The sequence below is a fragment of the Acipenser ruthenus genome, unplaced genomic scaffold, assembly GCF_902713425.1.
Source record: "Acipenser ruthenus unplaced genomic scaffold, fAciRut3.2 maternal haplotype, whole genome shotgun sequence".
Lineage (NCBI taxonomy): Eukaryota > Metazoa > Chordata > Actinopteri > Acipenseriformes > Acipenseridae > Acipenser > Acipenser ruthenus.
Window position 1 is genome coordinate 26,499 of NW_026708431.1, and position 22,095 is coordinate 48,593.

The 22,095-nt window shown below is 43.8% G+C and overlaps 84 non-coding genes and 14 pseudogenes across 84 annotated transcripts; all 98 read left to right on the forward strand.

The window, feature by feature from the left end:
* Positions 1-88: 88 nt before the first annotated feature.
* LOC131733080 (5S ribosomal RNA) lies at positions 89-197 on the forward strand (annotated as a pseudogene).
* Positions 198-297: 100 nt separating this feature from the next.
* On the forward strand, positions 298-416 carry LOC131733131 (5S ribosomal RNA). The gene has a single exon (XR_009326068.1). It is a non-coding gene; the product is annotated as a 5S ribosomal RNA (ribosomal RNA).
* A 114-nt stretch (positions 417-530) lies between these two features.
* LOC131733082 (5S ribosomal RNA) lies at positions 531-639 on the forward strand (annotated as a pseudogene).
* Positions 640-739: 100 nt separating this feature from the next.
* Positions 740-858, forward strand: LOC131733132 (5S ribosomal RNA). The gene has a single exon (XR_009326069.1). It is a non-coding gene; the product is annotated as a 5S ribosomal RNA (ribosomal RNA).
* A 114-nt stretch (positions 859-972) lies between these two features.
* Positions 973-1,091, forward strand: LOC131733010 (5S ribosomal RNA). Its single transcript, XR_009325998.1, has one exon. It is a non-coding gene; the product is annotated as a 5S ribosomal RNA (ribosomal RNA).
* Positions 1,092-1,191: 100 nt separating this feature from the next.
* Positions 1,192-1,310, forward strand: LOC131733133 (5S ribosomal RNA). Its single transcript, XR_009326070.1, has one exon. It is a non-coding gene; the product is annotated as a 5S ribosomal RNA (ribosomal RNA).
* A 100-nt stretch (positions 1,311-1,410) lies between these two features.
* LOC131733134 (5S ribosomal RNA) lies at positions 1,411-1,529 on the forward strand. Its single transcript, XR_009326071.1, has one exon. It is a non-coding gene; the product is annotated as a 5S ribosomal RNA (ribosomal RNA).
* A 100-nt stretch (positions 1,530-1,629) lies between these two features.
* Positions 1,630-1,748, forward strand: LOC131732890 (5S ribosomal RNA). The gene has a single exon (XR_009325878.1). It is a non-coding gene; the product is annotated as a 5S ribosomal RNA (ribosomal RNA).
* A 100-nt stretch (positions 1,749-1,848) lies between these two features.
* On the forward strand, positions 1,849-1,967 carry LOC131732891 (5S ribosomal RNA). Its single transcript, XR_009325879.1, has one exon. It is a non-coding gene; the product is annotated as a 5S ribosomal RNA (ribosomal RNA).
* A 114-nt stretch (positions 1,968-2,081) lies between these two features.
* LOC131732892 (5S ribosomal RNA) lies at positions 2,082-2,200 on the forward strand. The gene has a single exon (XR_009325880.1). It is a non-coding gene; the product is annotated as a 5S ribosomal RNA (ribosomal RNA).
* A 114-nt stretch (positions 2,201-2,314) lies between these two features.
* Positions 2,315-2,433, forward strand: LOC131732893 (5S ribosomal RNA). Its single transcript, XR_009325881.1, has one exon. It is a non-coding gene; the product is annotated as a 5S ribosomal RNA (ribosomal RNA).
* Positions 2,434-2,533: 100 nt separating this feature from the next.
* LOC131732894 (5S ribosomal RNA) lies at positions 2,534-2,652 on the forward strand. Its single transcript, XR_009325882.1, has one exon. It is a non-coding gene; the product is annotated as a 5S ribosomal RNA (ribosomal RNA).
* A 100-nt stretch (positions 2,653-2,752) lies between these two features.
* Positions 2,753-2,871, forward strand: LOC131732897 (5S ribosomal RNA). Its single transcript, XR_009325885.1, has one exon. It is a non-coding gene; the product is annotated as a 5S ribosomal RNA (ribosomal RNA).
* Positions 2,872-2,971: 100 nt separating this feature from the next.
* Positions 2,972-3,090, forward strand: LOC131732898 (5S ribosomal RNA). The gene has a single exon (XR_009325886.1). It is a non-coding gene; the product is annotated as a 5S ribosomal RNA (ribosomal RNA).
* A 100-nt stretch (positions 3,091-3,190) lies between these two features.
* On the forward strand, positions 3,191-3,309 carry LOC131732899 (5S ribosomal RNA). Its single transcript, XR_009325887.1, has one exon. It is a non-coding gene; the product is annotated as a 5S ribosomal RNA (ribosomal RNA).
* A 114-nt stretch (positions 3,310-3,423) lies between these two features.
* LOC131732988 (5S ribosomal RNA) lies at positions 3,424-3,542 on the forward strand. The gene has a single exon (XR_009325975.1). It is a non-coding gene; the product is annotated as a 5S ribosomal RNA (ribosomal RNA).
* Positions 3,543-3,656: 114 nt separating this feature from the next.
* Positions 3,657-3,775, forward strand: LOC131732900 (5S ribosomal RNA). The gene has a single exon (XR_009325888.1). It is a non-coding gene; the product is annotated as a 5S ribosomal RNA (ribosomal RNA).
* Positions 3,776-3,875: 100 nt separating this feature from the next.
* LOC131732901 (5S ribosomal RNA) lies at positions 3,876-3,994 on the forward strand. The gene has a single exon (XR_009325890.1). It is a non-coding gene; the product is annotated as a 5S ribosomal RNA (ribosomal RNA).
* A 114-nt stretch (positions 3,995-4,108) lies between these two features.
* LOC131732902 (5S ribosomal RNA) lies at positions 4,109-4,227 on the forward strand. Its single transcript, XR_009325891.1, has one exon. It is a non-coding gene; the product is annotated as a 5S ribosomal RNA (ribosomal RNA).
* Positions 4,228-4,327: 100 nt separating this feature from the next.
* On the forward strand, positions 4,328-4,446 carry LOC131732903 (5S ribosomal RNA). The gene has a single exon (XR_009325892.1). It is a non-coding gene; the product is annotated as a 5S ribosomal RNA (ribosomal RNA).
* A 114-nt stretch (positions 4,447-4,560) lies between these two features.
* Positions 4,561-4,679, forward strand: LOC131732904 (5S ribosomal RNA). The gene has a single exon (XR_009325893.1). It is a non-coding gene; the product is annotated as a 5S ribosomal RNA (ribosomal RNA).
* A 100-nt stretch (positions 4,680-4,779) lies between these two features.
* On the forward strand, positions 4,780-4,918 carry LOC131733065 (5S ribosomal RNA; annotated as a pseudogene).
* Positions 4,919-5,032: 114 nt separating this feature from the next.
* On the forward strand, positions 5,033-5,151 carry LOC131732905 (5S ribosomal RNA). Its single transcript, XR_009325894.1, has one exon. It is a non-coding gene; the product is annotated as a 5S ribosomal RNA (ribosomal RNA).
* Positions 5,152-5,265: 114 nt separating this feature from the next.
* On the forward strand, positions 5,266-5,384 carry LOC131732907 (5S ribosomal RNA). Its single transcript, XR_009325895.1, has one exon. It is a non-coding gene; the product is annotated as a 5S ribosomal RNA (ribosomal RNA).
* Positions 5,385-5,484: 100 nt separating this feature from the next.
* LOC131732909 (5S ribosomal RNA) lies at positions 5,485-5,603 on the forward strand. The gene has a single exon (XR_009325897.1). It is a non-coding gene; the product is annotated as a 5S ribosomal RNA (ribosomal RNA).
* A 114-nt stretch (positions 5,604-5,717) lies between these two features.
* On the forward strand, positions 5,718-5,836 carry LOC131732910 (5S ribosomal RNA). The gene has a single exon (XR_009325898.1). It is a non-coding gene; the product is annotated as a 5S ribosomal RNA (ribosomal RNA).
* A 100-nt stretch (positions 5,837-5,936) lies between these two features.
* Positions 5,937-6,055, forward strand: LOC131732911 (5S ribosomal RNA). Its single transcript, XR_009325899.1, has one exon. It is a non-coding gene; the product is annotated as a 5S ribosomal RNA (ribosomal RNA).
* Positions 6,056-6,155: 100 nt separating this feature from the next.
* LOC131733003 (5S ribosomal RNA) lies at positions 6,156-6,274 on the forward strand. Its single transcript, XR_009325991.1, has one exon. It is a non-coding gene; the product is annotated as a 5S ribosomal RNA (ribosomal RNA).
* Positions 6,275-6,388: 114 nt separating this feature from the next.
* Positions 6,389-6,507, forward strand: LOC131732912 (5S ribosomal RNA). Its single transcript, XR_009325901.1, has one exon. It is a non-coding gene; the product is annotated as a 5S ribosomal RNA (ribosomal RNA).
* Positions 6,508-6,621: 114 nt separating this feature from the next.
* LOC131732896 (5S ribosomal RNA) lies at positions 6,622-6,740 on the forward strand. The gene has a single exon (XR_009325884.1). It is a non-coding gene; the product is annotated as a 5S ribosomal RNA (ribosomal RNA).
* A 114-nt stretch (positions 6,741-6,854) lies between these two features.
* LOC131733035 (5S ribosomal RNA) lies at positions 6,855-6,973 on the forward strand. The gene has a single exon (XR_009326022.1). It is a non-coding gene; the product is annotated as a 5S ribosomal RNA (ribosomal RNA).
* Positions 6,974-7,087: 114 nt separating this feature from the next.
* On the forward strand, positions 7,088-7,206 carry LOC131732983 (5S ribosomal RNA). Its single transcript, XR_009325971.1, has one exon. It is a non-coding gene; the product is annotated as a 5S ribosomal RNA (ribosomal RNA).
* A 100-nt stretch (positions 7,207-7,306) lies between these two features.
* LOC131732913 (5S ribosomal RNA) lies at positions 7,307-7,425 on the forward strand. The gene has a single exon (XR_009325902.1). It is a non-coding gene; the product is annotated as a 5S ribosomal RNA (ribosomal RNA).
* Positions 7,426-7,539: 114 nt separating this feature from the next.
* On the forward strand, positions 7,540-7,648 carry LOC131733083 (5S ribosomal RNA; annotated as a pseudogene).
* A 100-nt stretch (positions 7,649-7,748) lies between these two features.
* Positions 7,749-7,867, forward strand: LOC131732914 (5S ribosomal RNA). Its single transcript, XR_009325903.1, has one exon. It is a non-coding gene; the product is annotated as a 5S ribosomal RNA (ribosomal RNA).
* A 114-nt stretch (positions 7,868-7,981) lies between these two features.
* Positions 7,982-8,100, forward strand: LOC131733039 (5S ribosomal RNA). Its single transcript, XR_009326027.1, has one exon. It is a non-coding gene; the product is annotated as a 5S ribosomal RNA (ribosomal RNA).
* A 100-nt stretch (positions 8,101-8,200) lies between these two features.
* On the forward strand, positions 8,201-8,319 carry LOC131732915 (5S ribosomal RNA). The gene has a single exon (XR_009325904.1). It is a non-coding gene; the product is annotated as a 5S ribosomal RNA (ribosomal RNA).
* Positions 8,320-8,419: 100 nt separating this feature from the next.
* Positions 8,420-8,538, forward strand: LOC131732916 (5S ribosomal RNA). The gene has a single exon (XR_009325905.1). It is a non-coding gene; the product is annotated as a 5S ribosomal RNA (ribosomal RNA).
* A 100-nt stretch (positions 8,539-8,638) lies between these two features.
* On the forward strand, positions 8,639-8,757 carry LOC131732917 (5S ribosomal RNA). The gene has a single exon (XR_009325906.1). It is a non-coding gene; the product is annotated as a 5S ribosomal RNA (ribosomal RNA).
* A 114-nt stretch (positions 8,758-8,871) lies between these two features.
* LOC131732918 (5S ribosomal RNA) lies at positions 8,872-8,990 on the forward strand. The gene has a single exon (XR_009325907.1). It is a non-coding gene; the product is annotated as a 5S ribosomal RNA (ribosomal RNA).
* Positions 8,991-9,090: 100 nt separating this feature from the next.
* On the forward strand, positions 9,091-9,209 carry LOC131733006 (5S ribosomal RNA). The gene has a single exon (XR_009325994.1). It is a non-coding gene; the product is annotated as a 5S ribosomal RNA (ribosomal RNA).
* Positions 9,210-9,323: 114 nt separating this feature from the next.
* LOC131733045 (5S ribosomal RNA) lies at positions 9,324-9,442 on the forward strand. The gene has a single exon (XR_009326033.1). It is a non-coding gene; the product is annotated as a 5S ribosomal RNA (ribosomal RNA).
* Positions 9,443-9,542: 100 nt separating this feature from the next.
* On the forward strand, positions 9,543-9,661 carry LOC131732920 (5S ribosomal RNA). The gene has a single exon (XR_009325909.1). It is a non-coding gene; the product is annotated as a 5S ribosomal RNA (ribosomal RNA).
* A 114-nt stretch (positions 9,662-9,775) lies between these two features.
* On the forward strand, positions 9,776-9,894 carry LOC131732921 (5S ribosomal RNA). Its single transcript, XR_009325910.1, has one exon. It is a non-coding gene; the product is annotated as a 5S ribosomal RNA (ribosomal RNA).
* Positions 9,895-9,994: 100 nt separating this feature from the next.
* On the forward strand, positions 9,995-10,113 carry LOC131732922 (5S ribosomal RNA). Its single transcript, XR_009325911.1, has one exon. It is a non-coding gene; the product is annotated as a 5S ribosomal RNA (ribosomal RNA).
* Positions 10,114-10,227: 114 nt separating this feature from the next.
* Positions 10,228-10,346, forward strand: LOC131732981 (5S ribosomal RNA). Its single transcript, XR_009325969.1, has one exon. It is a non-coding gene; the product is annotated as a 5S ribosomal RNA (ribosomal RNA).
* Positions 10,347-10,460: 114 nt separating this feature from the next.
* Positions 10,461-10,569, forward strand: LOC131733084 (5S ribosomal RNA; annotated as a pseudogene).
* Positions 10,570-10,669: 100 nt separating this feature from the next.
* On the forward strand, positions 10,670-10,788 carry LOC131732923 (5S ribosomal RNA). The gene has a single exon (XR_009325912.1). It is a non-coding gene; the product is annotated as a 5S ribosomal RNA (ribosomal RNA).
* Positions 10,789-10,888: 100 nt separating this feature from the next.
* On the forward strand, positions 10,889-11,007 carry LOC131733002 (5S ribosomal RNA). The gene has a single exon (XR_009325990.1). It is a non-coding gene; the product is annotated as a 5S ribosomal RNA (ribosomal RNA).
* A 100-nt stretch (positions 11,008-11,107) lies between these two features.
* LOC131732924 (5S ribosomal RNA) lies at positions 11,108-11,226 on the forward strand. The gene has a single exon (XR_009325913.1). It is a non-coding gene; the product is annotated as a 5S ribosomal RNA (ribosomal RNA).
* Positions 11,227-11,326: 100 nt separating this feature from the next.
* On the forward strand, positions 11,327-11,445 carry LOC131732925 (5S ribosomal RNA). The gene has a single exon (XR_009325914.1). It is a non-coding gene; the product is annotated as a 5S ribosomal RNA (ribosomal RNA).
* Positions 11,446-11,545: 100 nt separating this feature from the next.
* Positions 11,546-11,664, forward strand: LOC131732926 (5S ribosomal RNA). The gene has a single exon (XR_009325915.1). It is a non-coding gene; the product is annotated as a 5S ribosomal RNA (ribosomal RNA).
* Positions 11,665-11,764: 100 nt separating this feature from the next.
* LOC131732927 (5S ribosomal RNA) lies at positions 11,765-11,883 on the forward strand. The gene has a single exon (XR_009325916.1). It is a non-coding gene; the product is annotated as a 5S ribosomal RNA (ribosomal RNA).
* Positions 11,884-11,997: 114 nt separating this feature from the next.
* Positions 11,998-12,116, forward strand: LOC131732928 (5S ribosomal RNA). The gene has a single exon (XR_009325917.1). It is a non-coding gene; the product is annotated as a 5S ribosomal RNA (ribosomal RNA).
* Positions 12,117-12,230: 114 nt separating this feature from the next.
* Positions 12,231-12,359, forward strand: LOC131733053 (5S ribosomal RNA; annotated as a pseudogene).
* A 114-nt stretch (positions 12,360-12,473) lies between these two features.
* On the forward strand, positions 12,474-12,592 carry LOC131732929 (5S ribosomal RNA). The gene has a single exon (XR_009325918.1). It is a non-coding gene; the product is annotated as a 5S ribosomal RNA (ribosomal RNA).
* A 114-nt stretch (positions 12,593-12,706) lies between these two features.
* LOC131732931 (5S ribosomal RNA) lies at positions 12,707-12,825 on the forward strand. Its single transcript, XR_009325920.1, has one exon. It is a non-coding gene; the product is annotated as a 5S ribosomal RNA (ribosomal RNA).
* Positions 12,826-12,939: 114 nt separating this feature from the next.
* On the forward strand, positions 12,940-13,058 carry LOC131733026 (5S ribosomal RNA). Its single transcript, XR_009326013.1, has one exon. It is a non-coding gene; the product is annotated as a 5S ribosomal RNA (ribosomal RNA).
* Positions 13,059-13,158: 100 nt separating this feature from the next.
* Positions 13,159-13,277, forward strand: LOC131732932 (5S ribosomal RNA). The gene has a single exon (XR_009325921.1). It is a non-coding gene; the product is annotated as a 5S ribosomal RNA (ribosomal RNA).
* Positions 13,278-13,377: 100 nt separating this feature from the next.
* On the forward strand, positions 13,378-13,496 carry LOC131733118 (5S ribosomal RNA). The gene has a single exon (XR_009326055.1). It is a non-coding gene; the product is annotated as a 5S ribosomal RNA (ribosomal RNA).
* A 114-nt stretch (positions 13,497-13,610) lies between these two features.
* Positions 13,611-13,729, forward strand: LOC131733061 (5S ribosomal RNA; annotated as a pseudogene).
* Positions 13,730-13,843: 114 nt separating this feature from the next.
* On the forward strand, positions 13,844-13,962 carry LOC131732933 (5S ribosomal RNA). The gene has a single exon (XR_009325922.1). It is a non-coding gene; the product is annotated as a 5S ribosomal RNA (ribosomal RNA).
* A 100-nt stretch (positions 13,963-14,062) lies between these two features.
* Positions 14,063-14,181, forward strand: LOC131732997 (5S ribosomal RNA). The gene has a single exon (XR_009325984.1). It is a non-coding gene; the product is annotated as a 5S ribosomal RNA (ribosomal RNA).
* A 114-nt stretch (positions 14,182-14,295) lies between these two features.
* LOC131732934 (5S ribosomal RNA) lies at positions 14,296-14,414 on the forward strand. The gene has a single exon (XR_009325923.1). It is a non-coding gene; the product is annotated as a 5S ribosomal RNA (ribosomal RNA).
* A 100-nt stretch (positions 14,415-14,514) lies between these two features.
* On the forward strand, positions 14,515-14,633 carry LOC131732935 (5S ribosomal RNA). The gene has a single exon (XR_009325924.1). It is a non-coding gene; the product is annotated as a 5S ribosomal RNA (ribosomal RNA).
* Positions 14,634-14,733: 100 nt separating this feature from the next.
* On the forward strand, positions 14,734-14,852 carry LOC131732936 (5S ribosomal RNA). The gene has a single exon (XR_009325925.1). It is a non-coding gene; the product is annotated as a 5S ribosomal RNA (ribosomal RNA).
* Positions 14,853-14,966: 114 nt separating this feature from the next.
* LOC131732992 (5S ribosomal RNA) lies at positions 14,967-15,085 on the forward strand. Its single transcript, XR_009325980.1, has one exon. It is a non-coding gene; the product is annotated as a 5S ribosomal RNA (ribosomal RNA).
* Positions 15,086-15,199: 114 nt separating this feature from the next.
* Positions 15,200-15,318, forward strand: LOC131732937 (5S ribosomal RNA). The gene has a single exon (XR_009325926.1). It is a non-coding gene; the product is annotated as a 5S ribosomal RNA (ribosomal RNA).
* A 114-nt stretch (positions 15,319-15,432) lies between these two features.
* LOC131733024 (5S ribosomal RNA) lies at positions 15,433-15,551 on the forward strand. Its single transcript, XR_009326011.1, has one exon. It is a non-coding gene; the product is annotated as a 5S ribosomal RNA (ribosomal RNA).
* A 100-nt stretch (positions 15,552-15,651) lies between these two features.
* Positions 15,652-15,770, forward strand: LOC131733049 (5S ribosomal RNA). The gene has a single exon (XR_009326037.1). It is a non-coding gene; the product is annotated as a 5S ribosomal RNA (ribosomal RNA).
* Positions 15,771-15,884: 114 nt separating this feature from the next.
* On the forward strand, positions 15,885-16,003 carry LOC131732938 (5S ribosomal RNA). Its single transcript, XR_009325927.1, has one exon. It is a non-coding gene; the product is annotated as a 5S ribosomal RNA (ribosomal RNA).
* A 100-nt stretch (positions 16,004-16,103) lies between these two features.
* LOC131732939 (5S ribosomal RNA) lies at positions 16,104-16,222 on the forward strand. The gene has a single exon (XR_009325928.1). It is a non-coding gene; the product is annotated as a 5S ribosomal RNA (ribosomal RNA).
* A 100-nt stretch (positions 16,223-16,322) lies between these two features.
* LOC131732940 (5S ribosomal RNA) lies at positions 16,323-16,441 on the forward strand. The gene has a single exon (XR_009325929.1). It is a non-coding gene; the product is annotated as a 5S ribosomal RNA (ribosomal RNA).
* Positions 16,442-16,555: 114 nt separating this feature from the next.
* On the forward strand, positions 16,556-16,674 carry LOC131733019 (5S ribosomal RNA). The gene has a single exon (XR_009326007.1). It is a non-coding gene; the product is annotated as a 5S ribosomal RNA (ribosomal RNA).
* Positions 16,675-16,788: 114 nt separating this feature from the next.
* LOC131733057 (5S ribosomal RNA) lies at positions 16,789-16,907 on the forward strand (annotated as a pseudogene).
* Positions 16,908-17,021: 114 nt separating this feature from the next.
* Positions 17,022-17,140, forward strand: LOC131732943 (5S ribosomal RNA). The gene has a single exon (XR_009325931.1). It is a non-coding gene; the product is annotated as a 5S ribosomal RNA (ribosomal RNA).
* A 100-nt stretch (positions 17,141-17,240) lies between these two features.
* Positions 17,241-17,369, forward strand: LOC131733054 (5S ribosomal RNA; annotated as a pseudogene).
* A 100-nt stretch (positions 17,370-17,469) lies between these two features.
* LOC131732944 (5S ribosomal RNA) lies at positions 17,470-17,588 on the forward strand. The gene has a single exon (XR_009325932.1). It is a non-coding gene; the product is annotated as a 5S ribosomal RNA (ribosomal RNA).
* Positions 17,589-17,702: 114 nt separating this feature from the next.
* LOC131732945 (5S ribosomal RNA) lies at positions 17,703-17,821 on the forward strand. Its single transcript, XR_009325933.1, has one exon. It is a non-coding gene; the product is annotated as a 5S ribosomal RNA (ribosomal RNA).
* A 100-nt stretch (positions 17,822-17,921) lies between these two features.
* On the forward strand, positions 17,922-18,040 carry LOC131732946 (5S ribosomal RNA). The gene has a single exon (XR_009325934.1). It is a non-coding gene; the product is annotated as a 5S ribosomal RNA (ribosomal RNA).
* A 114-nt stretch (positions 18,041-18,154) lies between these two features.
* Positions 18,155-18,273, forward strand: LOC131732947 (5S ribosomal RNA). Its single transcript, XR_009325935.1, has one exon. It is a non-coding gene; the product is annotated as a 5S ribosomal RNA (ribosomal RNA).
* Positions 18,274-18,387: 114 nt separating this feature from the next.
* LOC131732949 (5S ribosomal RNA) lies at positions 18,388-18,506 on the forward strand. Its single transcript, XR_009325937.1, has one exon. It is a non-coding gene; the product is annotated as a 5S ribosomal RNA (ribosomal RNA).
* Positions 18,507-18,619: 113 nt separating this feature from the next.
* On the forward strand, positions 18,620-18,738 carry LOC131732950 (5S ribosomal RNA). Its single transcript, XR_009325938.1, has one exon. It is a non-coding gene; the product is annotated as a 5S ribosomal RNA (ribosomal RNA).
* A 114-nt stretch (positions 18,739-18,852) lies between these two features.
* LOC131733085 (5S ribosomal RNA) lies at positions 18,853-18,961 on the forward strand (annotated as a pseudogene).
* Positions 18,962-19,075: 114 nt separating this feature from the next.
* LOC131732951 (5S ribosomal RNA) lies at positions 19,076-19,194 on the forward strand. The gene has a single exon (XR_009325939.1). It is a non-coding gene; the product is annotated as a 5S ribosomal RNA (ribosomal RNA).
* Positions 19,195-19,294: 100 nt separating this feature from the next.
* On the forward strand, positions 19,295-19,413 carry LOC131733129 (5S ribosomal RNA). Its single transcript, XR_009326066.1, has one exon. It is a non-coding gene; the product is annotated as a 5S ribosomal RNA (ribosomal RNA).
* Positions 19,414-19,527: 114 nt separating this feature from the next.
* Positions 19,528-19,636, forward strand: LOC131733086 (5S ribosomal RNA; annotated as a pseudogene).
* Positions 19,637-19,736: 100 nt separating this feature from the next.
* LOC131732952 (5S ribosomal RNA) lies at positions 19,737-19,855 on the forward strand. Its single transcript, XR_009325940.1, has one exon. It is a non-coding gene; the product is annotated as a 5S ribosomal RNA (ribosomal RNA).
* A 100-nt stretch (positions 19,856-19,955) lies between these two features.
* LOC131732953 (5S ribosomal RNA) lies at positions 19,956-20,074 on the forward strand. Its single transcript, XR_009325941.1, has one exon. It is a non-coding gene; the product is annotated as a 5S ribosomal RNA (ribosomal RNA).
* Positions 20,075-20,188: 114 nt separating this feature from the next.
* On the forward strand, positions 20,189-20,307 carry LOC131733062 (5S ribosomal RNA; annotated as a pseudogene).
* Positions 20,308-20,421: 114 nt separating this feature from the next.
* On the forward strand, positions 20,422-20,540 carry LOC131733012 (5S ribosomal RNA). The gene has a single exon (XR_009326000.1). It is a non-coding gene; the product is annotated as a 5S ribosomal RNA (ribosomal RNA).
* A 100-nt stretch (positions 20,541-20,640) lies between these two features.
* Positions 20,641-20,759, forward strand: LOC131732955 (5S ribosomal RNA). The gene has a single exon (XR_009325944.1). It is a non-coding gene; the product is annotated as a 5S ribosomal RNA (ribosomal RNA).
* A 100-nt stretch (positions 20,760-20,859) lies between these two features.
* On the forward strand, positions 20,860-20,978 carry LOC131733068 (5S ribosomal RNA; annotated as a pseudogene).
* Positions 20,979-21,078: 100 nt separating this feature from the next.
* On the forward strand, positions 21,079-21,197 carry LOC131732956 (5S ribosomal RNA). The gene has a single exon (XR_009325945.1). It is a non-coding gene; the product is annotated as a 5S ribosomal RNA (ribosomal RNA).
* A 100-nt stretch (positions 21,198-21,297) lies between these two features.
* On the forward strand, positions 21,298-21,416 carry LOC131732984 (5S ribosomal RNA). The gene has a single exon (XR_009325972.1). It is a non-coding gene; the product is annotated as a 5S ribosomal RNA (ribosomal RNA).
* Positions 21,417-21,530: 114 nt separating this feature from the next.
* Positions 21,531-21,639, forward strand: LOC131733095 (5S ribosomal RNA; annotated as a pseudogene).
* Positions 21,640-21,739: 100 nt separating this feature from the next.
* Positions 21,740-21,858, forward strand: LOC131732957 (5S ribosomal RNA). The gene has a single exon (XR_009325946.1). It is a non-coding gene; the product is annotated as a 5S ribosomal RNA (ribosomal RNA).
* Positions 21,859-21,972: 114 nt separating this feature from the next.
* LOC131732993 (5S ribosomal RNA) lies at positions 21,973-22,091 on the forward strand. The gene has a single exon (XR_009325981.1). It is a non-coding gene; the product is annotated as a 5S ribosomal RNA (ribosomal RNA).
* The last annotated feature ends 4 nt before the right edge of the window (positions 22,092-22,095 follow it).

Genomic DNA, 22,095 nt, shown 5'->3' on the forward strand with positions numbered 1-22,095 from the left:
ATTGAAATGTGTGGAGGACAAAAGGAAATTTTGGAGGAATCACCCCCAGCTCACTAAACATAAAAGTCATGAAAGCAGAAATGCAATCGCCTGCGGCCACACCACCTTGAATAAGCCTGATCTCAGAAGCTAAGCAATGTTGGGCTTGGTTAGTACTTGGATGGGAGACCACCTGGGAATATCAAGTGCTGCAGGCATTACATTTTACAATTGAAATGTGTGGAGGACAAAAAGAAATTTTGGAGGAATCACCCCCAGCTCACTAAACATAAAAGTCATGAAAGCAGAAATGCAATCGCCTGCGGCCACACCACCTTGAATAAGCCTGATCTCGTCTGATCTCAGAAGCTAAGCAATGTTGGGCTTGGTTAGTACTTGGATGGGAGACCACCTGGGAATATCAAGTGCTGCAGGCATTACATTTTTGTAATTACATTTTACAATTGAAATGTGTGGAGGACAAAAGGAAATTTTGGAGGAATCACCCCCAGCTCACTAAACATAAAAGTCATGAAAGCAGAAATGCAATCGCCTGCGGCCACACCACCTTGAATAAGCCTGATCTCAGAAGCTAAGCAATGTTGGGCTTGGTTAGTACTTGGATGGGAGACCACCTGGGAATATCAAGTGCTGCAGGCATTACATTTTACAATTGAAATGTGTGGAGGACAAAAGGAAATTTTGGAGGAATCACCCCCAGCTCACTAAACATAAAAGTCATGAAAGCAGAAATGCAATCGCCTGCGGCCACACCACCTTGAATAAGCCTGATCTCGTCTGATCTCAGAAGCTAAGCAATGTTGGGCTTGGTTAGTACTTGGATGGGAGACCACCTGGGAATATCAAGTGCTGCAGGCATTACATTTTAGTAATTACATTTTACAATTGAAATGTGTGGAGGACAAAAGGAAATTTTGGAGGAATCACCCCCAGCTCACTAAACATAAAAGTCATGAAAGCAGAAATGCAATCGCCTGCGGCCACACCACCTTGAATAAGCCTGATCTCGTCTGATTTCAGAAGCTAAGCAATGTTGGGCTTGGTTAGTACTTGGATGGGAGACCACCTGGGAATATCAAGTGCTGCAGGCATTACATTTTACAATTGAAATGTGTGGAGGACAAAAGGAAATTTTGGAGGAATCACCCCCAGCTCACTAAACATAAAAGTCATGAAAGCAGAAATGCAATCGCCTGCGGCCACACCACCTTGAATAAGCCTGATCTCGTCTGATCTCAGAAGCTAAGCAATGTTGGGCTTGGTTAGTACTTGGATGGGAGACCACCTGGGAATATCAAGTGCTGCAGGCATTACATTTTACAATTGAAATGTGTGGAGGACAAAAGGAAATTTTGGAGGAATCACCCCCAGCTCACTAAACATAAAAGTCATGAAAGCAGAAATGCAATCGCCTGCGGCCACACCACCTTGAATAAGCCTGATCTCGTCTGATCTCAGAAGCTAAGCAATGTTGGGCTTGGTTAGTACTTGGATGGGAGACCACCTGGGAATATCAAGTGCTGCAGGCATTACATTTTACAATTGAAATGTGTGGAGGACAAAAGGAAATTTTGGAGGAATCACCCCCAGCTCACTAAACATAAAAGTCATGAAAGCAGAAATGCAATCGCCTGCGGCCACACCACCTTGAATAAGCCTGATCTCGTCTGATCTCAGAAGCTAAGCAATGTTGGGCTTGGTTAGTACTTGGATGGGAGACCACCTGGGAATATCAAGTGCTGCAGGCATTACATTTTACAATTGAAATGTGTGGAGGACAAAAGGAAATTTTGGAGGAATCACCCCCAGCTCACTAAACATAAAAGTCATGAAAGCAGAAATGCAATCGCCTGCGGCCACACCACCTTGAATAAGCCTGATCTCGTCTGATCTCAGAAGCTAAGCAATGTTGGGCTTGGTTAGTACTTGGATGGGAGACCACCTGGGAATATCAAGTGCTGCAGGCATTACATTTTTGTAATTACATTTTACAATAGAAATGTGTGGAGGACAAAAGGAAATTTTGGAGGAATCACCCCCAGCTCACTAAACATAAAAGTCATGAAAGCAGAAATGCAATCGCCTGCGGCCACACCACCTTGAATAAGCCTGATCTCGTCTGATCTCAGAAGCTAAGCAATGTTGGGCTTGGTTAGTACTTGGATGGGAGACCACCTGGGAATATCAAGTGCTGCAGGCATTACATTTTTGTAATTACATTTTACAATTGAAATGTGTGGAGGACAAAAGGAAATTTTGGAGGAATCACCCCCAGCTCACTAAACATAAAAGTCATGAAAGCAGAAATGCAATCGCCTGCGGCCACACCACCTTGAATAAGCCTGATCTCGTCTGATCTCAGAAGCTAAGCAATGTTGGGCTTGGTTAGTACTTGGATGGGAGACCACCTGGGAATATCAAGTGCTGCAGGCATTACATTTTACAATTGAAATGTGTGGAGGACAAAAGGAAATTTTGGAGGAATCACCCCCAGCTCACTAAACATAAAAGTCATGAAAGCAGAAATGCAATCGCCTGCGGCCACACCACCTTGAATAAGCCTGATCTCGTCTGATCTCAGAAGCTAAGCAATGTTGGGCTTGGTTAGTACTTGGATGGGAGACCACCTGGGAATATCAAGTGCTGCAGGCATTACATTTTACAATTGAAATATGTGGAGGACAAAAGGAAATTTTGGAGGAATCACCCCCAGCTCACTAAACATAAAAGTCATGAAAGCAGAAATGCAATCGCCTGCGGCCACACCACCTTGAATAAGCCTGATCTCGTCTGATCTCAGAAGCTAAGCAATGTTGGGCTTGGTTAGTACTTGGATGGGAGACCACCTGGGAATATCAAGTGCTGCAGGCATTACATTTTACAATTGAAATGTGTGGAGGACAAAAGGAAATTTTGGAGGAATCACCCCCAGCTCACTAAACATAAAAGTCATGAAAGCAGAACAGCAATCGCCTGCGGCCACACCACCTTGAATAAGCCTGATCTCGTCTGATCTCAGAAGCTAAGCAATGTTGGGCTTGGTTAGTACTTGGATGGGAGACCACCTGGGAATATCAAGTGCTGCAGGCATTACATTTTACAATTGAAATGTGTGGAGGACAAAAGGAAATTTTGGAGGAATCACCCCCAGCTCACTAAACATAAAAGTCATGAAAGCAGAAATGCAATCGCCTGCGGCCACACCACCTTGAATAAGCCTGATCTCGTCTGATCTCAGAAGCTAAGCAATGTTGGGCTTGGTTAGTACTTGGATGGGAGACCACCTGGGAATATCAAGTGCTGCAGGCATTACATTTTTGTAATTACATTTTACAATAGAAATGTGTGGAGGACAAAAGGAAATTTTGGAGGAATCACCCCCAGCTCACTAAACATAAAAGTCATGAAAGCAGAAATGCAATCGTCTGCGGCCACACCACCTTGAATAAGCCTGATCTCGTCTGATCTCAGAAGCTAAGCAATGTTGGGCTTGGTTAGTACTTGGATGGGAGACCACCTGGGAATATCAAGTGCTGCAGGCATTACATTTTTGTAATTACATTTTACAATTGAAATGTGTGGAGGACAAAAGGAAATTTTGGAGGAATCACCCCCAGCTCACTAAACATAAAAGTCATGAAAGCAGAAATGCAATCGCCTGCGGCCACACCACCTTGAATAAGCCTGATCTCGTCTGATCTCAGAAGCTAAGCAATGTTGGGCTTGGTTAGTACTTGGATGGGAGACCACCTGGGAATATCAAGTGCTGCAGGCATTACATTTTACAATTGAAATGTGTGGAGGACAAAAGGAAATTTTGGAGGAATCACCCCCAGCTCACTAAACATAAAAGTCATGAAAGCAGAAATGCAATCGCCTGCGGCCACACCACCTTGAATAAGCCTGATCTCGTCTGATCTCAGAAGCTAAGCAATGTTGGGCTTGGTTAGTACTTGGATGGGAGACCACCTGGGAATATCAAGTGCTGCAGGCATTACATTTTTGTAATTACATTTTACAATAGAAATGTGTGGAGGACAAAAGGAAATTTTGGAGGAATCACCCCCAGCTCACTAAACATAAAAGTCATGAAAGCAGAAATGCAATCGCCTGCGGCCACACCACCTTGAATAAGCCTGATCTCGTCTGATCTCAGAAGCTAAGCAATGTTGGGCTTGGTTAGTACTTGGATGGGAGACCACCTGGGAATATCAAGTGCTGCAGGCATTACATTTTACAATTGAAATGTGTGGAGGACAAAAGGAAATTTTGGAGGAATCACCCCCAGCTCACTAAACATAAAAGTCATGAAAGCAGAAATGCAATCGCCTGCGGCCACACCACCTTGAATAAGCCTGATCTCGTCTGATCTCAGAAGCTAAGCAATGTTGGGCTTGGTTAGTACTTGGATGGGAGACCACCTGGGAATATCAAGTGCTGCAGGCATTACATTTTAGTAATTACATTTTACAATTGAAATGTGTGGAGGACAAAAGGAAATTTTGGAGGAATCACCCCCAGCTCACTAAACATAAAAGTCATGAAAGCAGAAATGCAATCGCCTGCGGCCACACCACCTTGAATAAGCCTGATCTCGTCTGATCTCAGAAGCTAAGCAATGTTGGGCTTGGTTAGTACTTGGATGGGAGACCACCTGGGAATATCAAGTGCTGCAGGCATTACGTTTTACAATTGAAATGTGTGGAGGACAAAAGGAAATTTTGGAGGAATCACCCCCAGCTCACTAAACATAAAAGTCATGAAAGCAGAAATGCAATCGCCTGCGGCCACACCACCTTGAATAAGCCTGATCTCGCCTGATCTCATCTGATCTCGCCTGATCTCAGAAGCTAAGCAATGTTGGGCTTGATTAGTACTTGGATGGGAGACCACCTGGGAATATCAAGTGCTGCAGGCATTACATTTTTGTAATTACATTTTACAATTGAAATGTGTGGAGGACAAAAGGAAATTTTGGAGGAATCACCCCCAGCTCACTAAACATAAAAGTCATGAAAGCAGAAATGCAATCGCCTGCGGCCACACCACCTTGAATAAGCCTGATCTCGTCTGATCTCAGAAGCTAAGCAATGTTGGGCTTGGTTAGTACTTGGATGGGAGACCACCTGGGAATATCAAGTGCTGCAGGCATTACATTTTTGTAATTACATTTTACAATAGAAATGTGTGGAGGACAAAAGGAAATTTTGGAGGAATCACCCCCAGCTCACTAAACATAAAAGTCATGAAAGCAGAAATGCAATCGCCTGCGGCCACACCACCTTGAATAAGCCTGATCTCGTCTGATCTCAGAAGCTAAGCAATGTTGGGCTTGGTTAGTACTTGGATGGGAGACCACCTGGGAATATCAAGTGCTGCAGGCATTACATTTTACAATTGAAATGTGTGGAGGACAAAAGGAAATTTTGGAGGAATCACCCCCAGCTCACTAAACATAAAAGTCATGAAAGCAGAAATGCAATCGCCTGCGGCCACACCACCTTGAATAAGCCTGATCTCGTCTGATCTCAGAAGCTAAGCAATGTTGGGCTTGGTTAGTACTTGGATGGGAGACCACCTGGGAATATCAAGTGCTGCAGGCATTACATTTTTGTAATTACATTTTACAATTGAAATGTGTGGAGGACAAAAGGAAATTTTGGAGGAATCACCCCCAGCTCACTAAACATAAAAGTCATGAAAGCAGAAATGCAATCGCCTGCGGCCACACCACCTTGAATAAGCCTGATCTCGTCTGATCTCAGAAGCTAAGCAATGTTGGGCTTGGTTAGTACTTGGATGGGAGACCACCTGGGAATATCAAGTGCTGCAGGCATTACATTTTACAATTGAAATGTGTGGAGGACAAAAGGAAATTTTGGAGGAATCACCCCCAGCTCACTAAACATAAAAGTCATGAAAGCAGAAATGCAATCGCCTGCGGCCACACCACCTTGAATAAGCCTGATCTCGTCTGATCTCAGAAGCTAAGCAATGTTGGGCTTGGTTAGTACTTGGATGGGAGACCACCTGGGAATATCAAGTGCTGCAGGCATTACATTTTACAATTGAAATGTGTGGAGGACAAAAGGAAATTTTGGAGGAATCACCCCCAGCTCACTAAACATAAAAGTCATGAAAGCAGAAATGCAATCGCCTGCGGCCACACCACCTTGAATAAGCCTGATTTCGTCTGATCTCAGAAGCTAAGCAATGTTGGGCTTGGTTAGTACTTGGATGGGAGACCACCTGGGAATATCAAGTGCTGCAGGCATTACATTTTTGTAATTACATTTTACAATTGAAATGTGTGGAGGACAAAAGGAAATTTTGGAGGAATCACCCCCAGCTCACTAAACATAAAAGTCATGAAAGCAGAAATGCAATCGCCTGCGGCCACACCACCTTGAATAAGCCTGATCTCGTCTGATCTCAGAAGCTAAGCAATGTTGGGCTTGGTTAGTACTTGGATGGGAGACCACCTGGGAATATCAAGTGCTGCAGGCATTACATTTTTGTAATTACATTTTACAATTGAAATGTGTGGAGGACAAAAGGAAATTTTGGAGGAATCACCCCCAGCTCACTAAACATAAAAGTCATGAAAGCAGAAATGCAATCGCCTGCGGCCACACCACCTTGAATAAGCCTGATCTCGTCTGATCTCAGAAGCTAAGCAAAGTTGGGCTTGGTTAGTACTTGGATGGGAGACCACCTGGGAATATCAAGTGCTGCAGGCATTACATTTTTGTAATTACATTTTACAATTGAAATGTGTGGAGGACAAAAGGAAATTTTGGAGGAATCACCCCCAGCTCACTAAACATAAAAGTCATGAAAGCAGAAATGCAATCGCCTGCGGCCACACCACCTTGAATAAGCCTGATCTCGTCTGATCTCAGAAGCTAAGCAAAGTTGGGCTTGGTTAGTACTTGGATGGGAGACCACCTGGGACTATCAAGTGCTGCAGGCATTACATTTTTGTAATTACATTTTACAATTGAAATGTGTGGAGGACAAAAGGAAATTTTGGAGGAATCACCCCCAGCTCACTAAACATAAAAGTCATGAAAGCAGAAATGCAATCGCCTGCAGCCACACCACCTTGAATAAGCCTGATCTCGTCTGATCTCAGAAGCTAAGCAATGTTGGGCTTGGTTAGTACTTGGATGGGAGACCACCTGGGAATATCAAGTGCTGCAGGCATTACATTTTACAATTGAAATGTGTGGAGGACAAAAGGAAATTTTGGAGGAATCACCCCCAGCTCACTAAACATAAAAGTCATGAAAGCAGAAATGCAATCGCCTGCGGCCACACCACCTTGAATAAGCCTGATCTCGTCTGATCTCAGAAGCTAAGCAATGTTGGGCTTGGTTAGTACTTGGATGGGAGACCACCTGGGAATATCAAGTGCTGCAGGCATTACATTTTTGTAATTACATTTTACAATTGAAATGTGTGGAGGACAAAAGGAAATTTTGGAGGAATCACCCCCAGCTCACTAAACATAAAAGTCATGAAAGCAGAAATGCAATCGCCTGCGGCCACACCACCTTGAATAAGCCTGATCTCAGAAGCTAAGCAATGTTGGGCTTGGTTAGTACTTGGATGGGAGACCACCTGGGAATATCAAGTGCTGCAGGCATTACATTTTACAATTGAAATGTGTGGAGGACAAAAAGAAATTTTGGAGGAATCACCCCCAGCTCACTAAACATAAAAGTCATGAAAGCAGAAATGCAATCGCCTGCGGCCACACCACCTTGAATAAGCCTGATCTCGTCTGATCTCAGAAGCTAAGCAATGTTGGGCTTGGTTAGTACTTGGATGGGAGACCACCTGGGAATATCAAGTGCTGCAGGCATTACATTTTAGTAATTACATTTTACAATTGAAATGTGTGGAGGACAAAAGGAAATTTTGGAGGAATCACCCCCAGCTCACTAAACATAAAAGTCATGAAAGCAGCAATGCAATCGCCTGCGGCCACACCACCTTGAATAAGCCTGATCTCGTCTGATCTCAGAAGCTAAGCAATGTTGGGCTTTGTTAGTACTTGGATGGGAGACCACCTGGGAATATCAAGTGCTGCAGGCATTACATTTTACAATTGAAATGTGTGGAGGACAAAAGGAAATTTTGGAGGAATCACCCCCAGCTCACTAAACATAAAAGTCATGAAAGCAGAAATGCAATCGCCTGCGGCCACACCACCTTGAATAAGCCTGATCTCGTCTGATCTCAGAAGCTAAGCAATGTTGGGCTTGGTTAGTACTTGGATGGGAGACCACCTGGGAATATCAAGTGCTGCAGGCATTACATTTTACAATTGAAATGTGTGGAGGACAAAAGGAAATTTTGGAGGAATCACCCCCAGCTCACTAAACATAAAAGTCATGAAAGCAGAAATGCAATCGCCTGCGGCCACACCACCTTGAATAAGCCTGATCTCGTCTGATCTCAGAAGCTAAGCAATGTTGGGCTTGGTTAGTACTTGGATGGGAGACCACCTGGGAATATCAAGTGCTGCAGGCATTACATTTTACAATTGAAATGTGTGGAGGACAAAAGGAAATTTTGGAGGAATCACCCCCAGCTCACTAAACATAAAAGTCATGAAAGCAGAAATGCAATCGCCTGCGGCCACACCACCTTGAATAAGCCTGATCTCGTCTGATCTCAGAAGCTAAGCAATGTTGGGCTTGGTTAGTACTTGGATGGGAGACCACCTGGGAATATCAAGTGCTGCAGGCATTACATTTTTGTAATTACATTTTACAATTGAAATGTGTGGAGGACAAAAGGAAATTTTGGAGGAATCACCCCCAGCTCACTAAACATAAAAGTCATGAAAGCAGAAATGCAATCGCCTGCGGCCACACCACCTTGAATAAGCCTGATCTCGTCTGATCTCAGAAGCTAAGCAATGTTGGGCTTGGTTAGTACTTGGATGGGAGACCACCTGGGAATATCAAGTGCTGCAGGCATTACATTTTACAATTGAAATGTGTGGAGGACAAAAGGAAATTTTGGAGGAATCACCCCCAGCTCACTAAACATAAAAGTCATGAAAGCAGAAATGCAATCGCCTGCGGCCACACCACCTTGAATAAGCCTGATCTCGTCTGATCTCAGAAGCTAAGCAATGTTGGGCTTGGTTAGTAGTTGGATGGGAGACCTCCTGGGAATATCAAGTGCTGCAGGCATTACATTTTAGTAATTACATTTTACAATTGAAATGTGTGGAGGACAAAAGGAAATTTTGGAGGAATCACCCCCAGCTCACTAAACATAAAAGTCATGAAAGCAGAACAGCAATCGCCTGCGGCCACACCACCTTGAATAAGCCTGATCTCGTCTGATCTCAGAAGCTAAGCAATGTTGGGCTTGGTTAGTACTTGGATGGGAGACCACCTGGCAATATCAAGTGCTGCAGGCATTACATTTTACAATTGAAATGTGTGGAGGACAAAAGGAAATTTTGGAGGAATCACCCCCAGCTCACTAAACATAAAAGTCATGAAAGCAGAAATGCAATCGCCTGCGGCCACACCACCTTGAATAAGCCTGATCTCGTCTGATCTCAGAAGCTAAGCAATGTTGGGCTTGGTTAGTACTTGGATGGGAGACCACCTGGGAATATCAAGTGCTGCAGGCATTACACTTTAGTAATTACATTTTACAATTGAAATGTGTGGAGGACAAAAGGAAATTTTGGAGGAATCACCCCCAGCTCACTAAACATAAAAGTCATGAAAGCAGAAATGCAATCGCCTGCGGCCACACCACCTTGAATAAGCCTGATCTCGTCTGATCTCAGAAGCTAAGCAATGTTGGGCTTGGTTAGTACTTGGATGGGAGACCACCTGGGAATATCAAGTGCTGCAGGCATTACATTTTACAATTGAAATGTGTGGAGGACAAAAGGAAATTTTGGAGGAATCACCCCCAGCTCACTAAACATAAAAGTCATGAAAGCAGAAATGCAATCGCCTGCGGCCACACCACCTTGAATAAGCCTGATCTCGTCTGATCTCAGAAGCTAAGCAATGTTGGGCTTGGTTAGTACTTGGATGGGAGACCACCTGGGAATATCAAGTGCTGCAGGCATTACATTTTTGTAATTACATTTTACAATTGAAATGTGTGGAGGACAAAAGGAAATTTTGGAGGAATCACCCCCAGCTCACTAAACATAAAAGTCATGAAAGCAGAAATGCAATCGCCTGCGGCCACACCACCTTGAATAAGCCTGATCTCGTCTGATCTCAGAAGCTAAGCAATGTTGGGCTTGGTTAGTACTTGGATGGGAGACCGCCTGGGAATATCAAGTGCTGCAGGCATTACATTTTAGTAATTACATTTTACAATTGAAATGTGTGGAGGACAAAAGGAAATTTTGGAGGAATCACCCCCAGCTCACTAAACATAAAAGTCATGAAAGCAGAAATGCAATCGCCTGCGGCCACACCACCTTGAATAAGCCTGATCTCAGAAGCTAAGCAATGTTGGGCTTGGTTAGTACTTGGATGGGAGACCACCTGGGAATATCAAGTGCTGCAGGCATTACATTTTACAATTGAAATGTGTGGAGGACAAAAGGAAATTTTGGAGGAATCACCCCCAGCTCACTAAACATAAAAGTCATGAAAGCAGAAATGCAATCGCCTGCGGCCACACCACCTTGAATAAGCCTGATCTCGTCTGATCTCAGAAGCTAAGCAATGTTGGGCTTGGTTAGTACTTGGATGGGAGACCACCTGGGAATATCAAGTGCTGCAGGCATTACATTTTACAATTGAAATGTGTGGAGGACAAAAGGAAATTTTGGAGGAATCACCCCCAGCTCACTAAACATAAAAGTCATGAAAGCAGAAATGCAATCACCTGCGGCCACACCACCTTGAATAAGCCTGATCTCGTCTGATCTCAGAAGCTAAGCAATGTTGGGCTTGGTTAGTACTTGGATGGGAGACCACCTGGGAATATCAAGTGCTGCAGGCATTACATTTTACAATTGAAATGTGTGGAGGACAAAAGGAAATTTTGGAGGAATCACCCCCAGCTCACTAAACATAAAAGTCATGAAAGCAGAAATGCAATCGCCTGCGGCCACACCACCTTGAATAAGCCTGATCTCGTCTGATCTCAGAAGCTAAGCAATGTTGGGCTTGGTTAGTACTTGGATGGGAGACCACCTGGGAATATCAAGTGCTGCAGGCATTACATTTTACAATTGAAATGTGTGGAGGACAAAAGGAAATTTTGGAGGAATCACCCCCAGCTCACTAAACATAAAAGTCATGAAAGCAGAAATGCAATCGCCTGCGGCCACACCACCTTGAATAAGCCTGATCTCGTCTGATCTCAGAAGCTAAGCAATGTTGGGCTTGGTTAGTACTTGGATGGGAGACCACCTGGGAATATCAAGTGCTGCAGGCATTACATTTTACAATTGAAATGTGTGGAGGACAAAAGGAAATTTTGGAGGAATCACCCCCAGCTCACTAAACATAAAAGTCATGAAAGCAGAAATGCAATCGCCTGCGGCCACACCACCTTGAATAAGCCTGATCTCGTCTGATCTCAGAAGCTAAGCAATGTTGGGCTTGGTTAGTACTTGGATGGGAGACCACCTGGGAATATCAAGTGCTGCAGGCATTACATTTTACAATTGAAATGTGTGGAGGACAAAAGGAAATTTTGGAGGAATCACCCCCAGCTCACTAAACATAAAAGTCATGAAAGCAGAAATGTAATCGCCTGCGGCCACACCACCTTGAATAAGCCTGATCTCGTCTGATCTCAGAAGCTAAGCAATGTTGGGCTTGGTTAGTACTTGGATGGGAGACCACCTGGGAATATCAAGTGCTGCAGGCATTACATTTTAGTAATTACATTTTACAATTGAAATGTGTGGAGGACAAAAGGAAATTTTGGAGGAATCACCCCCAGCTCACTAAACATAAAAGTCATGAAAGCAGAAATGCAATCGCCTGCGGCCACACCACCTTGAATAAGCCTGATCTCGTCTGATCTCAGAAGCTAAGCAATGTTGGGCTTGGTTAGTACTTGGATGGGAGACCACCTGGGAATATCAAGTGCTGCAGGCATTACATTTTTGTAATTACATTTTACAATTGAAATGTGTGGAGGACAAAAGGAAATTTTGGAGGAATCACCCCCAGCTCACTAAACATAAAAGTCATGAAAGCAGAAATGCAATCGCCTGCGGCCACACCACCTTGAATAAGCCTGATCTCGCCTGATCTCGTCTGATCTCAGAAGCTAAGCAATGTTGGGCTTGGTTAGTACTTGGATGGGAGACCACCTGGGAATATCAAGTGCTGCAGGCATTACATTTTTGTAATTACATTTTACAATTGAAATGTGTGGAGGACAAAAGGAAATTTTGGAGGAATCACCCCCAGCTCACTAAACATAAAAGTCATGAAAGCAGAAATGCAATCGCCTGCGGCCACACCACCTTGAATAAGCCTGATCTCGTCTGATCTCAGAAGCTAAGCAATGTTGGGCTTGGTTAGTACTTGGATGGGAGACCACCTGGGAATATCAAGTGCTGCAGGCATTACATTTTTGTAATTACATTTTAGAATTGAAATGTGTGGAGGAAAAAAGGAAATTTTGGAGGAATCACCCCCAGCTCACTAAACATAAAAGTCATGAAAGCAGAAATGCAATCGCCTGCGGCCACACCACCTTGAATAAGCCTGATCTCGTCTGATCTCAGAAGCTAAGCAATGTTGGGCTTGGTTAGTACTTGGATGGGAGACCACCTGGGAATATCAAGTGCTGCAGGCATTACATTTTTGTAATTACATTTTACAATTGAAATGTGTGGAGGACAAAAGGAAATTTTGGAGGAATCACCCCCAGCTCACTAAACATAAAAGTCATGAAAGCAGAAATGCAATCGCCTGCGGCCACACCACCTTGAATAAGCCTGATCTCGTCTGATCTCAGAAGCTAAGCAATGTTGGGCTTGGTTATTACTTGGATGGGAGACCACCTGGGAATATCAAGTGCTGCAGGCATTACATTTTACAATTGAAATGTGTGGAGGACAAAAGGAAATTTTGGAGGAATCACCCCCAGCTCACTAAACATAAAAGTCATGAAAGCAGAAATGCAATCGCCTGCGGCCACACCACCTTGAATAAGCCTGATCTCGTCTGATCTCAGAAGCTAAGCAATGTTGGGCTTGGTTAGTACTTGGATGGGAGACCACCTGGGAATATCAAGTGCTGCAGGCATTACATTTTACAATTGAAATGTGTGGAGGACAAAAGGAAATTTTGGAGGAATCACCCCCAGCTCACTAAACATAAAAGTCATGAAAGCAGAAATGCAATCGCCTGCGGCCACACCACCTTGAATAAGCCTGATCTCATCTGATCTCAGAAGCTAAGCAATGTTGGGCTTGGTTAGTACTTGGATGGGAGACCACCTGGGAATATCAAGTGCTGCAGGCATTACATTTTTGTAATTACATTTTACAATTGAAATGTGTGGAGGACAAAAGGAAATTTTGGAGGAATCACCTCCAGCTCACTAAACATAAAAGTCATGAAAGCAGAAATGCAATCGCCTGCGGCCACACCACCTTCAATAAGCCTGCTCTCGTCTGATCTCAGAAGCTAAGCAATGTTGGGCTTGGTTAGTACTTGGATGGGAGACCACCTGGGAATATCAAGTGCTGCAGGCATTATATTTTTGTAATTACATTTTACAATTGAAATGTGTGGAGGACAAAAGGAAATTTTGGAGGAATCACCCCCAGCTCACTAAACATAAAAGTCATGAAAGCAGAAATGCAATCGCCTGCGGCCACACCACCTTGAATAAGCCTGATCTCGTCTGATCTCAGAAGCTAAGCAATGTTGGGCTTGGTTAGTACTTGGATGGGAGACCACCTGGGAATATCAAGTGCTGCAGGCATTACATTTTACAATTGAAATGTGTGGAGGACAAAAGGAAATTTTTGAGGAATCACCCCCAGCTCACTAAACATAAAAGTCTTGAAAGCAGAAATGCAATCGCCTGCGGCCACACCACCTTGAATAAGCCTGATCTCGTCTGATCTCAGAAGCCAAGCAATGTTGGGCTTGGTTAGTACTTGGATGGGAGACCACCTGGGAATATCAAGTGCTGCAGGCATTACATTTTTGTAATTACATTTTACAATTGAAATGTGTGGAGGACAAAAGGAAATTTTGGAGGAATCACCCCCAGCTCACTAAACATAAAAGTCATGAAAGCAGAAATGCAATCGCCTGCGGCCACACCACCTTGAATAAGCCTGATCTCGTCTGATCTCAGAAGCTAAGCAATGTTGGGCTTGGTTAGTACTTGGATGGGAGACCACCTGGGAATATCAAGTGCTGCAGGCATTACATTTTACAATTGAAATGTGTGGATTACAAAAGGAAATTTTGGAGGAATCACCCCCAGCTCACTAAACATAAAAGTCATGAAAGCAGAAATGCAATCGCCTGCGGCCACACCACCTTGAATAAGCCTGATCTCGTCTGATCTCAGAAGCTAAGCAATGTTGGGCTTGGTTAGTACTTGGATGGGAGACCACCTGGGAATATCAAGTGCTGCAGGCATTACATTTTACAATTGAAATGTGTGGAGGACAAAAAGAAATTTTGGAGGAATCACCCCCAGCTCACTAAACATAAAAGTCATGAAAGCAGAAATGCAATCGCCTGCGGCCACACCACCTTGAATAAGCCTGATCTCGTCTGATCTCAGAAGCTAAGCAATGTTGGGCTTGGTTAGTACTTGGATGGGAGACCACCTGGGAATATCAAGTGCTGCAGGCATTACATTTTTGTAATTACATTTTACAATTGAAATGTGTGGAGGACAAAAGGAAATTTTGGAGGAATCACCCCCAGCTCACTAAACATAAAAGTCATGAAAGCAGAAATGCAATCGCCTGCGGCCACACCACCTTGAATAAGCCTGATCTCGTCTGATCTCAGAAGCTAAGCAATGTTGGGCTTGGTTAGTACTTGGATGGGAGACCACCTGGGAATATCAAGTGCTGCAGTCATTACGTTTTTGTAATTACATTTTACAATTGAAATGTGTGGAGGACAAAAGGAAATTTTGGAGGAATCACCCCCAGCTCACTAAACATAAAAGTCATGAAAGCAGAAATGCAATCGCCTGCGGCCACACCACCTTGAATAAGCCTGATCTCGTCTGATCTCAGAAGCTAAGCAATGTTGGGCTTGGTTAGTACTTGGATGGGAGACCACCTGGGAATATCAAGTGCTGCAGGCATTACATTTTTGTAATTACATTTTACAATTGAAATGTGTGGAGGACAAAAGGAAATTTTGGAGGAATCACCCCCAGCTCACTAAACATAAAAGTCATGAAAGCAGAACAGCAATCGCCTGCGGCCACACCACCTTGAATAAGCCTGATCTCGTCTGATCTCAGAAGCTAAGCGATGTTGGGCTTGGTTAGTAGTTGGATGGGAGACCACCTGGGAATATCAAGTGCTGCAGGCATTATATTTTACAATTGAAATGTGTGGAGGACAAAAGGAAATTTTGGAGGAATCACCCCCAGCTCACTAAACATAAAAGTCATGAAAGCAGAAATGCAATCGCCTGCGGCCACACCACCTTGAATAAGCCTGATCTCGTCTTATCTCAGAAGCTAAGCAATGTTGGGCTTGGTTAGTACTTGGATGGGAGACCACCTGGGAATATCAAGTGCTGCAGGCATTACATTTTTGTAATTACATTTTACAATTGAAATGTGTGGAGGACAAAAGGAAATTTTGGAGGAATCACCCCCAGCTCACTAAACATAAAAGTCATGAAAGCAGAAATGCAATCGCCTGCGGCCACACCACCTTGAATAAGCCTGATCTCGTCTGATCTCAGAAGCTAAGCAATGTTGGGCTTGGTTAGTACTTGGATGGGAGACCACCTGGGAATATCAAGTGCTGCAGGCATTACATTTTACAATTGAAATGTGTGGAGGACAAAAGGAAATTTTGGAGGAATCACCCCCAGCTCACTAAACATAAAAGTCATGAAAGCAGAAAGGCAATCGCCTGCGGCCACACCACCTTGAATAAGCCTGATCTCGTCTGATCTCAGAAGCTAAGCAATGTTGGGCTTGGTTAGTACTTGGATGGGAGACCACCTGGGAATATCAAGTGCTGCAGGCATTACATTTTACAATTGAAATGTGTGGAGGACAAAAGGAAATTTTGGAGGAATCACCCCCAGCTCACTAAACATAAAAGTCATGAAAGCAGAACAGCAATCGCCTGCGGCCACACCACCTTGAATAAGCCTGATCTCGTCTGATCTCAGAAGCTAAGCAATGTTGGGCTTGGTTAGTACTTGGATGGGAGACCACCTGGGAATATCAAGTGCTGCAGGCATTACATTTTTGTAATTACATTTTACAATTGAAATGTGTGGAGGACAAAAGGAAATTTTGGAGGAATCACCCCCAGCTCACTAAACATAAAAGTCATGAAAGCAGAAATGCAATCGCCTGCGGCCACACCACCTTGAATAAGCCTGATCTCGTCTGATCTCCGAAGCTAAGCAATGTTGGGCTTGGTTAGTACTTGGATGGGAGACCACCTGGGAATATCAAGTGCTGCAGGCATTACATTTTTGTAATTACATTTTACAATAGAAATGTGTGGAGGACAAAAGGAAATTTTGGAGGAATCACCCCCAGCTCACTAAACATAAAAGTCATGAAAGCAGAAATGCAATCGCCTGCGGCCACACCACCTTGAATAAGCCTGGTCTCGTCTGATCTCAGAAGCTAAGCAATGTTGGGCTTGGTTAGTACTTGGATGGGAGACCACCTGGTAATATCAAGTGCTGCAGGCATTACATTTTTGTAATTACATTTTACAATTGAAATGTGTGGAGGACAAAAGGAAATTTTGGAGGAATCACCCCCAGCTCACTAAACATAAAAGTCATGAAAGCAGAAATGCAATCGCCTGCGGCCACACCACCTTGAATAAGCCTGATCTCGTCTGATCTCAGAAGCTAAGCAATGTTGGGCTTGGTTAGTACTTGGATGGGAGACCACCTGGGAATATCAAGTGCTGCAGGCATTACATTTTACAATTGAAATGTGTGGAGGACAAAAGGAAATTTTGGAGGAATCACCCCCAGCTCACTAAACATAAAAGTCATGAAAGCAGAAATGCAATCGCCTGCGGCCACACCACCTTGAATAAGCCTGATCTCGCCTGATCTCGTCTGATCTCAGAAGCTAAGCAATGTTGGGCTTGGTTAGTACTTGGATGGGAGACCACCTGGGAATATCAAGTGCTGCAGGCATTACATTTTACAATTGAAATGTGTGGAGGACAAAAGGAAATTTTGGAGGAATCACCCCCAGCTCACTAAACATAAAAGTCATGAAAGCAGAAATGCAATCGCCTGCGGCCACACCACCTTGAATAAGCCTGATCTCGTCTGATCTCAGAAGCTAAGCAATGTTGGGCTTGGTTAGTACTTGGATGGGAGACCACCTGGGAATATCAAGTGCTGCAGGCATTACATTTTTGTAATTACATTTTACAATTGAAATGTGTGGAGGACAAAAGGAAATTTTGGAGGAATCACCCCCAGCTCACTAAACATAAAAGTCATGAAAGCAGAAATGCAATCGCCTGCGGCCACACCACCTTGAATAAGCCTGATCTCGTCTGATCTCAGAAGCTAAGCAATGTTGGGCTTGGTTAGTACTTGGATGGGAGACCACCTGGGAATATCAAGTGCTGCAGGCATTACATTTTACAATTGAAATGTGTGGAGGACAAAAGGAAATTTTGGAGGAATCACCCCCAGCTCACTAAACATAAAAGTCATGAAAGCAGAAATGCAATCGCCTGCGGCCACACCACCTTGAATAAGCCTGATCTCGTCTGATCTCAGAAGCTAAGCAATGTTGGGCTTGGTTAGTACTTGGATGGGAGACCACCTGGGAATATCAAGTGCTGCAGGCATTACATTTTTGTCATTACATTTTACAATAGAAATGTGTGGAGGACAAAAGGAAATTTTGGAGGAATCACCCCCAGCTCACTAAACATAAAAGTCATGAAAGCAGAAATGCAATCGCCTGCGGCCACACCACCTTGAATAAGCCTGATCTCGTCTGATCTCAGAAGCTAAGCAATGTTGGGCTTGGTTAGTACTTGGATGGGAGACCACCTGGGAATATCAAGTGCTGCAGGCATTACATTTTTGTAATTACATTTTACAATTGAAATGTGTGGAGGACAAAAGGAAATTTTGGAGGAATCACCCCCAGCTCACTAAACATAAAAGTCATGAAAGCAGAAATGCAATCGCCTGCGGCCACACCACCTTGAATAAGCCTGATCTCGTCTGATCTCAGAAGCTAAGCAATGTTGGGCTTGGTTAGTACTTGGATGGGAGACCACCTGGGAATATCAAGTGCTGCAGGCATTACATTTTTGTAATTACATTTTACAATTGAAATGTGTGGAGGACAAAAGGAAATTTTGGAGGAATCACCCCAGCTCACTAAACATAAAAGTCATGAAAGCAGAAATGCAATCGCCTGCGGCCACACCACCTTGAATAAGCCTGATCTCGTCTGATCTCAGAAGCTAAGCAATGTTGGGCTTGGTTAGTACTTGGATGGGAGACCACCTGGGAATATCAAGTGCTGCAGGCATTACATTTTTGTAATTACATTTTACAATTGAAATGTGTGGAGGACAAAAGGAAATTTTGGAGGAATCACCCCCAGCTCACTAAACATAAAAGTCATGAAAGCAGAAATGCAATCGCCTGCGGCCACACCACCTTGAATAAGCCTGATCTCAGAAGCTAAGCAATGTTGGGCTTGGTTAGTACTTGGATGGGAGACCACCTGGGAATATCAAGTGCTGCAGGCATTACATTTTTGTCATTACATTTTACAATTGAAATGTGTGGAGGACAAAAGGAAATTTTGGAGGAATCACCCCCAGCTCACTAAACATAAAAGTCATGAAAGCAGAAATGCAATCGCCTGCGGCCACACCACCTTGAATAAGCCTGATCTCGTCTGATCTCAGAAGCTAAGCAATGTTGGGCTTGGTTAGTACTTGGATGGGAGACCACCTGGGAATATCAAGTGCTGCAGGCATTACATTTTACAATTGAAATGTGTGGAGGACAAAAGGAAATTTTGGAGGAATCACCCCCAGCTCACTAAACATAAAAGTCATGAAAGCAGAAATGCAATCGCCTGCGGCCACACCACCTTGAATAAGCCTGATCTCATCTGATCTCAGAAGCTAAGCAATGTTGGGCTTGGTTAGTACTTGGATGGGAGACCACCTGGGAATATCAAGTGCTGCAGGCATTACATTTTTGTAATTACATTTTACATTTGAAATGTGTGGAGGACAAAAGGAAATTTTGGAGGAATCACCCCCAGCTCACTAAACATAAAAGTCATGAAAGCAGAAATGCAATCGCCTGCGGCCACACCACCTTGAATAAGCCTGATCTCAGAAGCTAAGCAATGTTGGGCTTGGTTAGTACTTGGATGGGAGACCACCTGGGAATATCAAGTGCTGCAGGCATTACATTTTACAATTGAAATGTGTGGAGGACAAAAGGAAATTTGGGAGGAATCACCCCCAGCTCACTAAACATAAAAGTCATGAAAGCAGAAATGCAATCGCCTGCGGCCACACCACCTTGAATAAGCCTGATCTCGTCTGATCTCAGAAGCTAAGCAATGTTGGGCTTGGTTAGTACTTGGATGGGAGACCACCTGGGAATATCAAGTGCTGCAGGCATTACATTTTACAATTGAAATGTGTGGAGGACAAAAGGAAATTTTGGAGGAATCACCCCCAGCTCACTAAACATAAAAGTCATGAAAGCAGAAATGCAATCGCCTGCGGCCACACCACCTTGAATAAGCCTGATCTCGTCTGATCTCAGAAGCTAAGCAATGTTGGGCTTGGTTAGTACTTGGATGGGAGACCACCTGGGAATATCAAGTGCTGCAGGCATTACTTTTTAGTAATTACATTTTACAATTGAAATGTGTGGAGGACAAAAGGAAATTTTGGAGGAATCACCCCCAGCTCACTAAACATAAAAGTCATGAAAGCAGAAATGCAATCGCATGCGGCCACACCACCTTGAATAAGCCTGATCTCGTCTGATCTCAGAAGCTAAGCAATGTTGGGCTTGGTTAGTACTTGGATGGGAGACCACCTGGCAATATCAAGTGCTGCAGGCATTACATTTTTGTAATTACATTTTACAATTGAAATGTGTGGAGGACAAAAGGAAATTTTGGAGGAATCACCCCCAGCTCACTAAACATAAAAGTCATGAAAGCAGAAATGCAATCGCCTGCGGCCACACCACCTTGAATAAGCCTGATCTCGTCTGATCTCAGAAGCTAAGCAATGTTGGGCTTGGTTAGTACTTGGATGGGAGACCACCTGGGAATATCAAGTGCTGCAGGAATTACATTTTACAATTGAAATGTGTGGAGGACAAAAGGAAATTTTGGAGGAATCACCCCCAGCTCACTAAACATAAAAGTCATGAAAGCAGAAATGCAATCGCCTGCGGCCACACCACCTTGAATAAGCCTGATCTCGTCTGATCTCAGAAGCTAAGCAATGTTGGGCTTGGTTAGTACTTGGATGGGAGACCACCTGGGAATATCAAGTGCTGCAGGCATTACATTTTACAATTGAAATGTGTGGAGGACAAAAGGAAATTTTGGAGGAATCACCCCCAGCTCACTAAACATAAAAGTCATGAAAGCAGAAATGCAATTGCCTCCGGCCACACCACCTTGAATAAGCCTCATCTCGTCTGATCTCAGAAGCTAAGCAATGTTGGGCTTGGTTAGTACTTGGATGGGAGACCACCTGGGAATATCAAGTGCTGCAGGCATTACATTTTACAATTGAAATGTGTGGAGGACAAAAGGAAATTTTGGAGGAATCACCCCCAGCTCACTAAACATAAAAGTCATGAAAGCAGAAATGCAGTCGCCTGCGGCCACACCACCTTGAATAAGCCTGATCTCGTCTGATCTCAGAAGCTAAGCAATGTTGGGCTTGGTTAGTACTTGGATGGGAGACCACCTGGGAATATCAAGTGCTGCAGGCATTACATTTTACAATTGAAATGTGTGGAGGACAAAAGGAAATTTTGGAGGAATCACCCCCAGCTCACTAAACATAAAAGTCATGAAAGCAGAAATGCAATCGCCTGCAGCCACACCACCTTGAATAAGCCTGATCTCGTCTGATCTCAGAAGCTAAGCAATGTTGGGCTTGGTTAGTACTTGGATGGGAGACCACCTGGGAATATCAAGTGCTGCAGGCATTACATTTTTGTAATTACATTTTACAATTGAAATGTGTGGAGGACAAAAGGAAATTTTGGAGGAATCACCCCCAGCTCACTAAACATAAAAGTCATGAAAGCAGAAATGCAATCCCCTGCGGCCACACCACCTTGAATAAGCCTGATCTCAGAAGCTAAGCAATGTTGGGCTTGGTTAGTACTTGGATGGGAGACCACCTGGGAATATCAAGTGCTGCAGGCATTACATTTTACAATTGAAATGTGTGGAGGACAAAAGGAAATTTTGGAGGAATCACCCCCAGCTCACTAAACATAAAAGTCATGAAAGCAGAAATGCAATCGCCTGCGGCCACACCACCTTGAATAAGCCTGATCTCGTCTGATCTCAGAAGCTAAGCAATGTTGGGCTTGGTTAGTACTTGGATGGGAGACCACCTGGGAATATCAAGTGCTGCAGGCATTACATTTTAGTAATTACATTTTACAATTGAAATGTGTGGAGGACAAAAGGAAATTTTGGAGGAATCACCCCCAGCTCACTAAACATAAAAGTCATGAAAGCAGAAATGCAATCGCCTGCGGCCACACCACCTTGAATAAGCCTGATCTCGTCTGATCTCAGAAGCTAAGCAATGTTGGGCTTGGTTAGTACTTGGATGGGAGACCACCTGGGAATATCAAGTGCTGCAGTCATTAC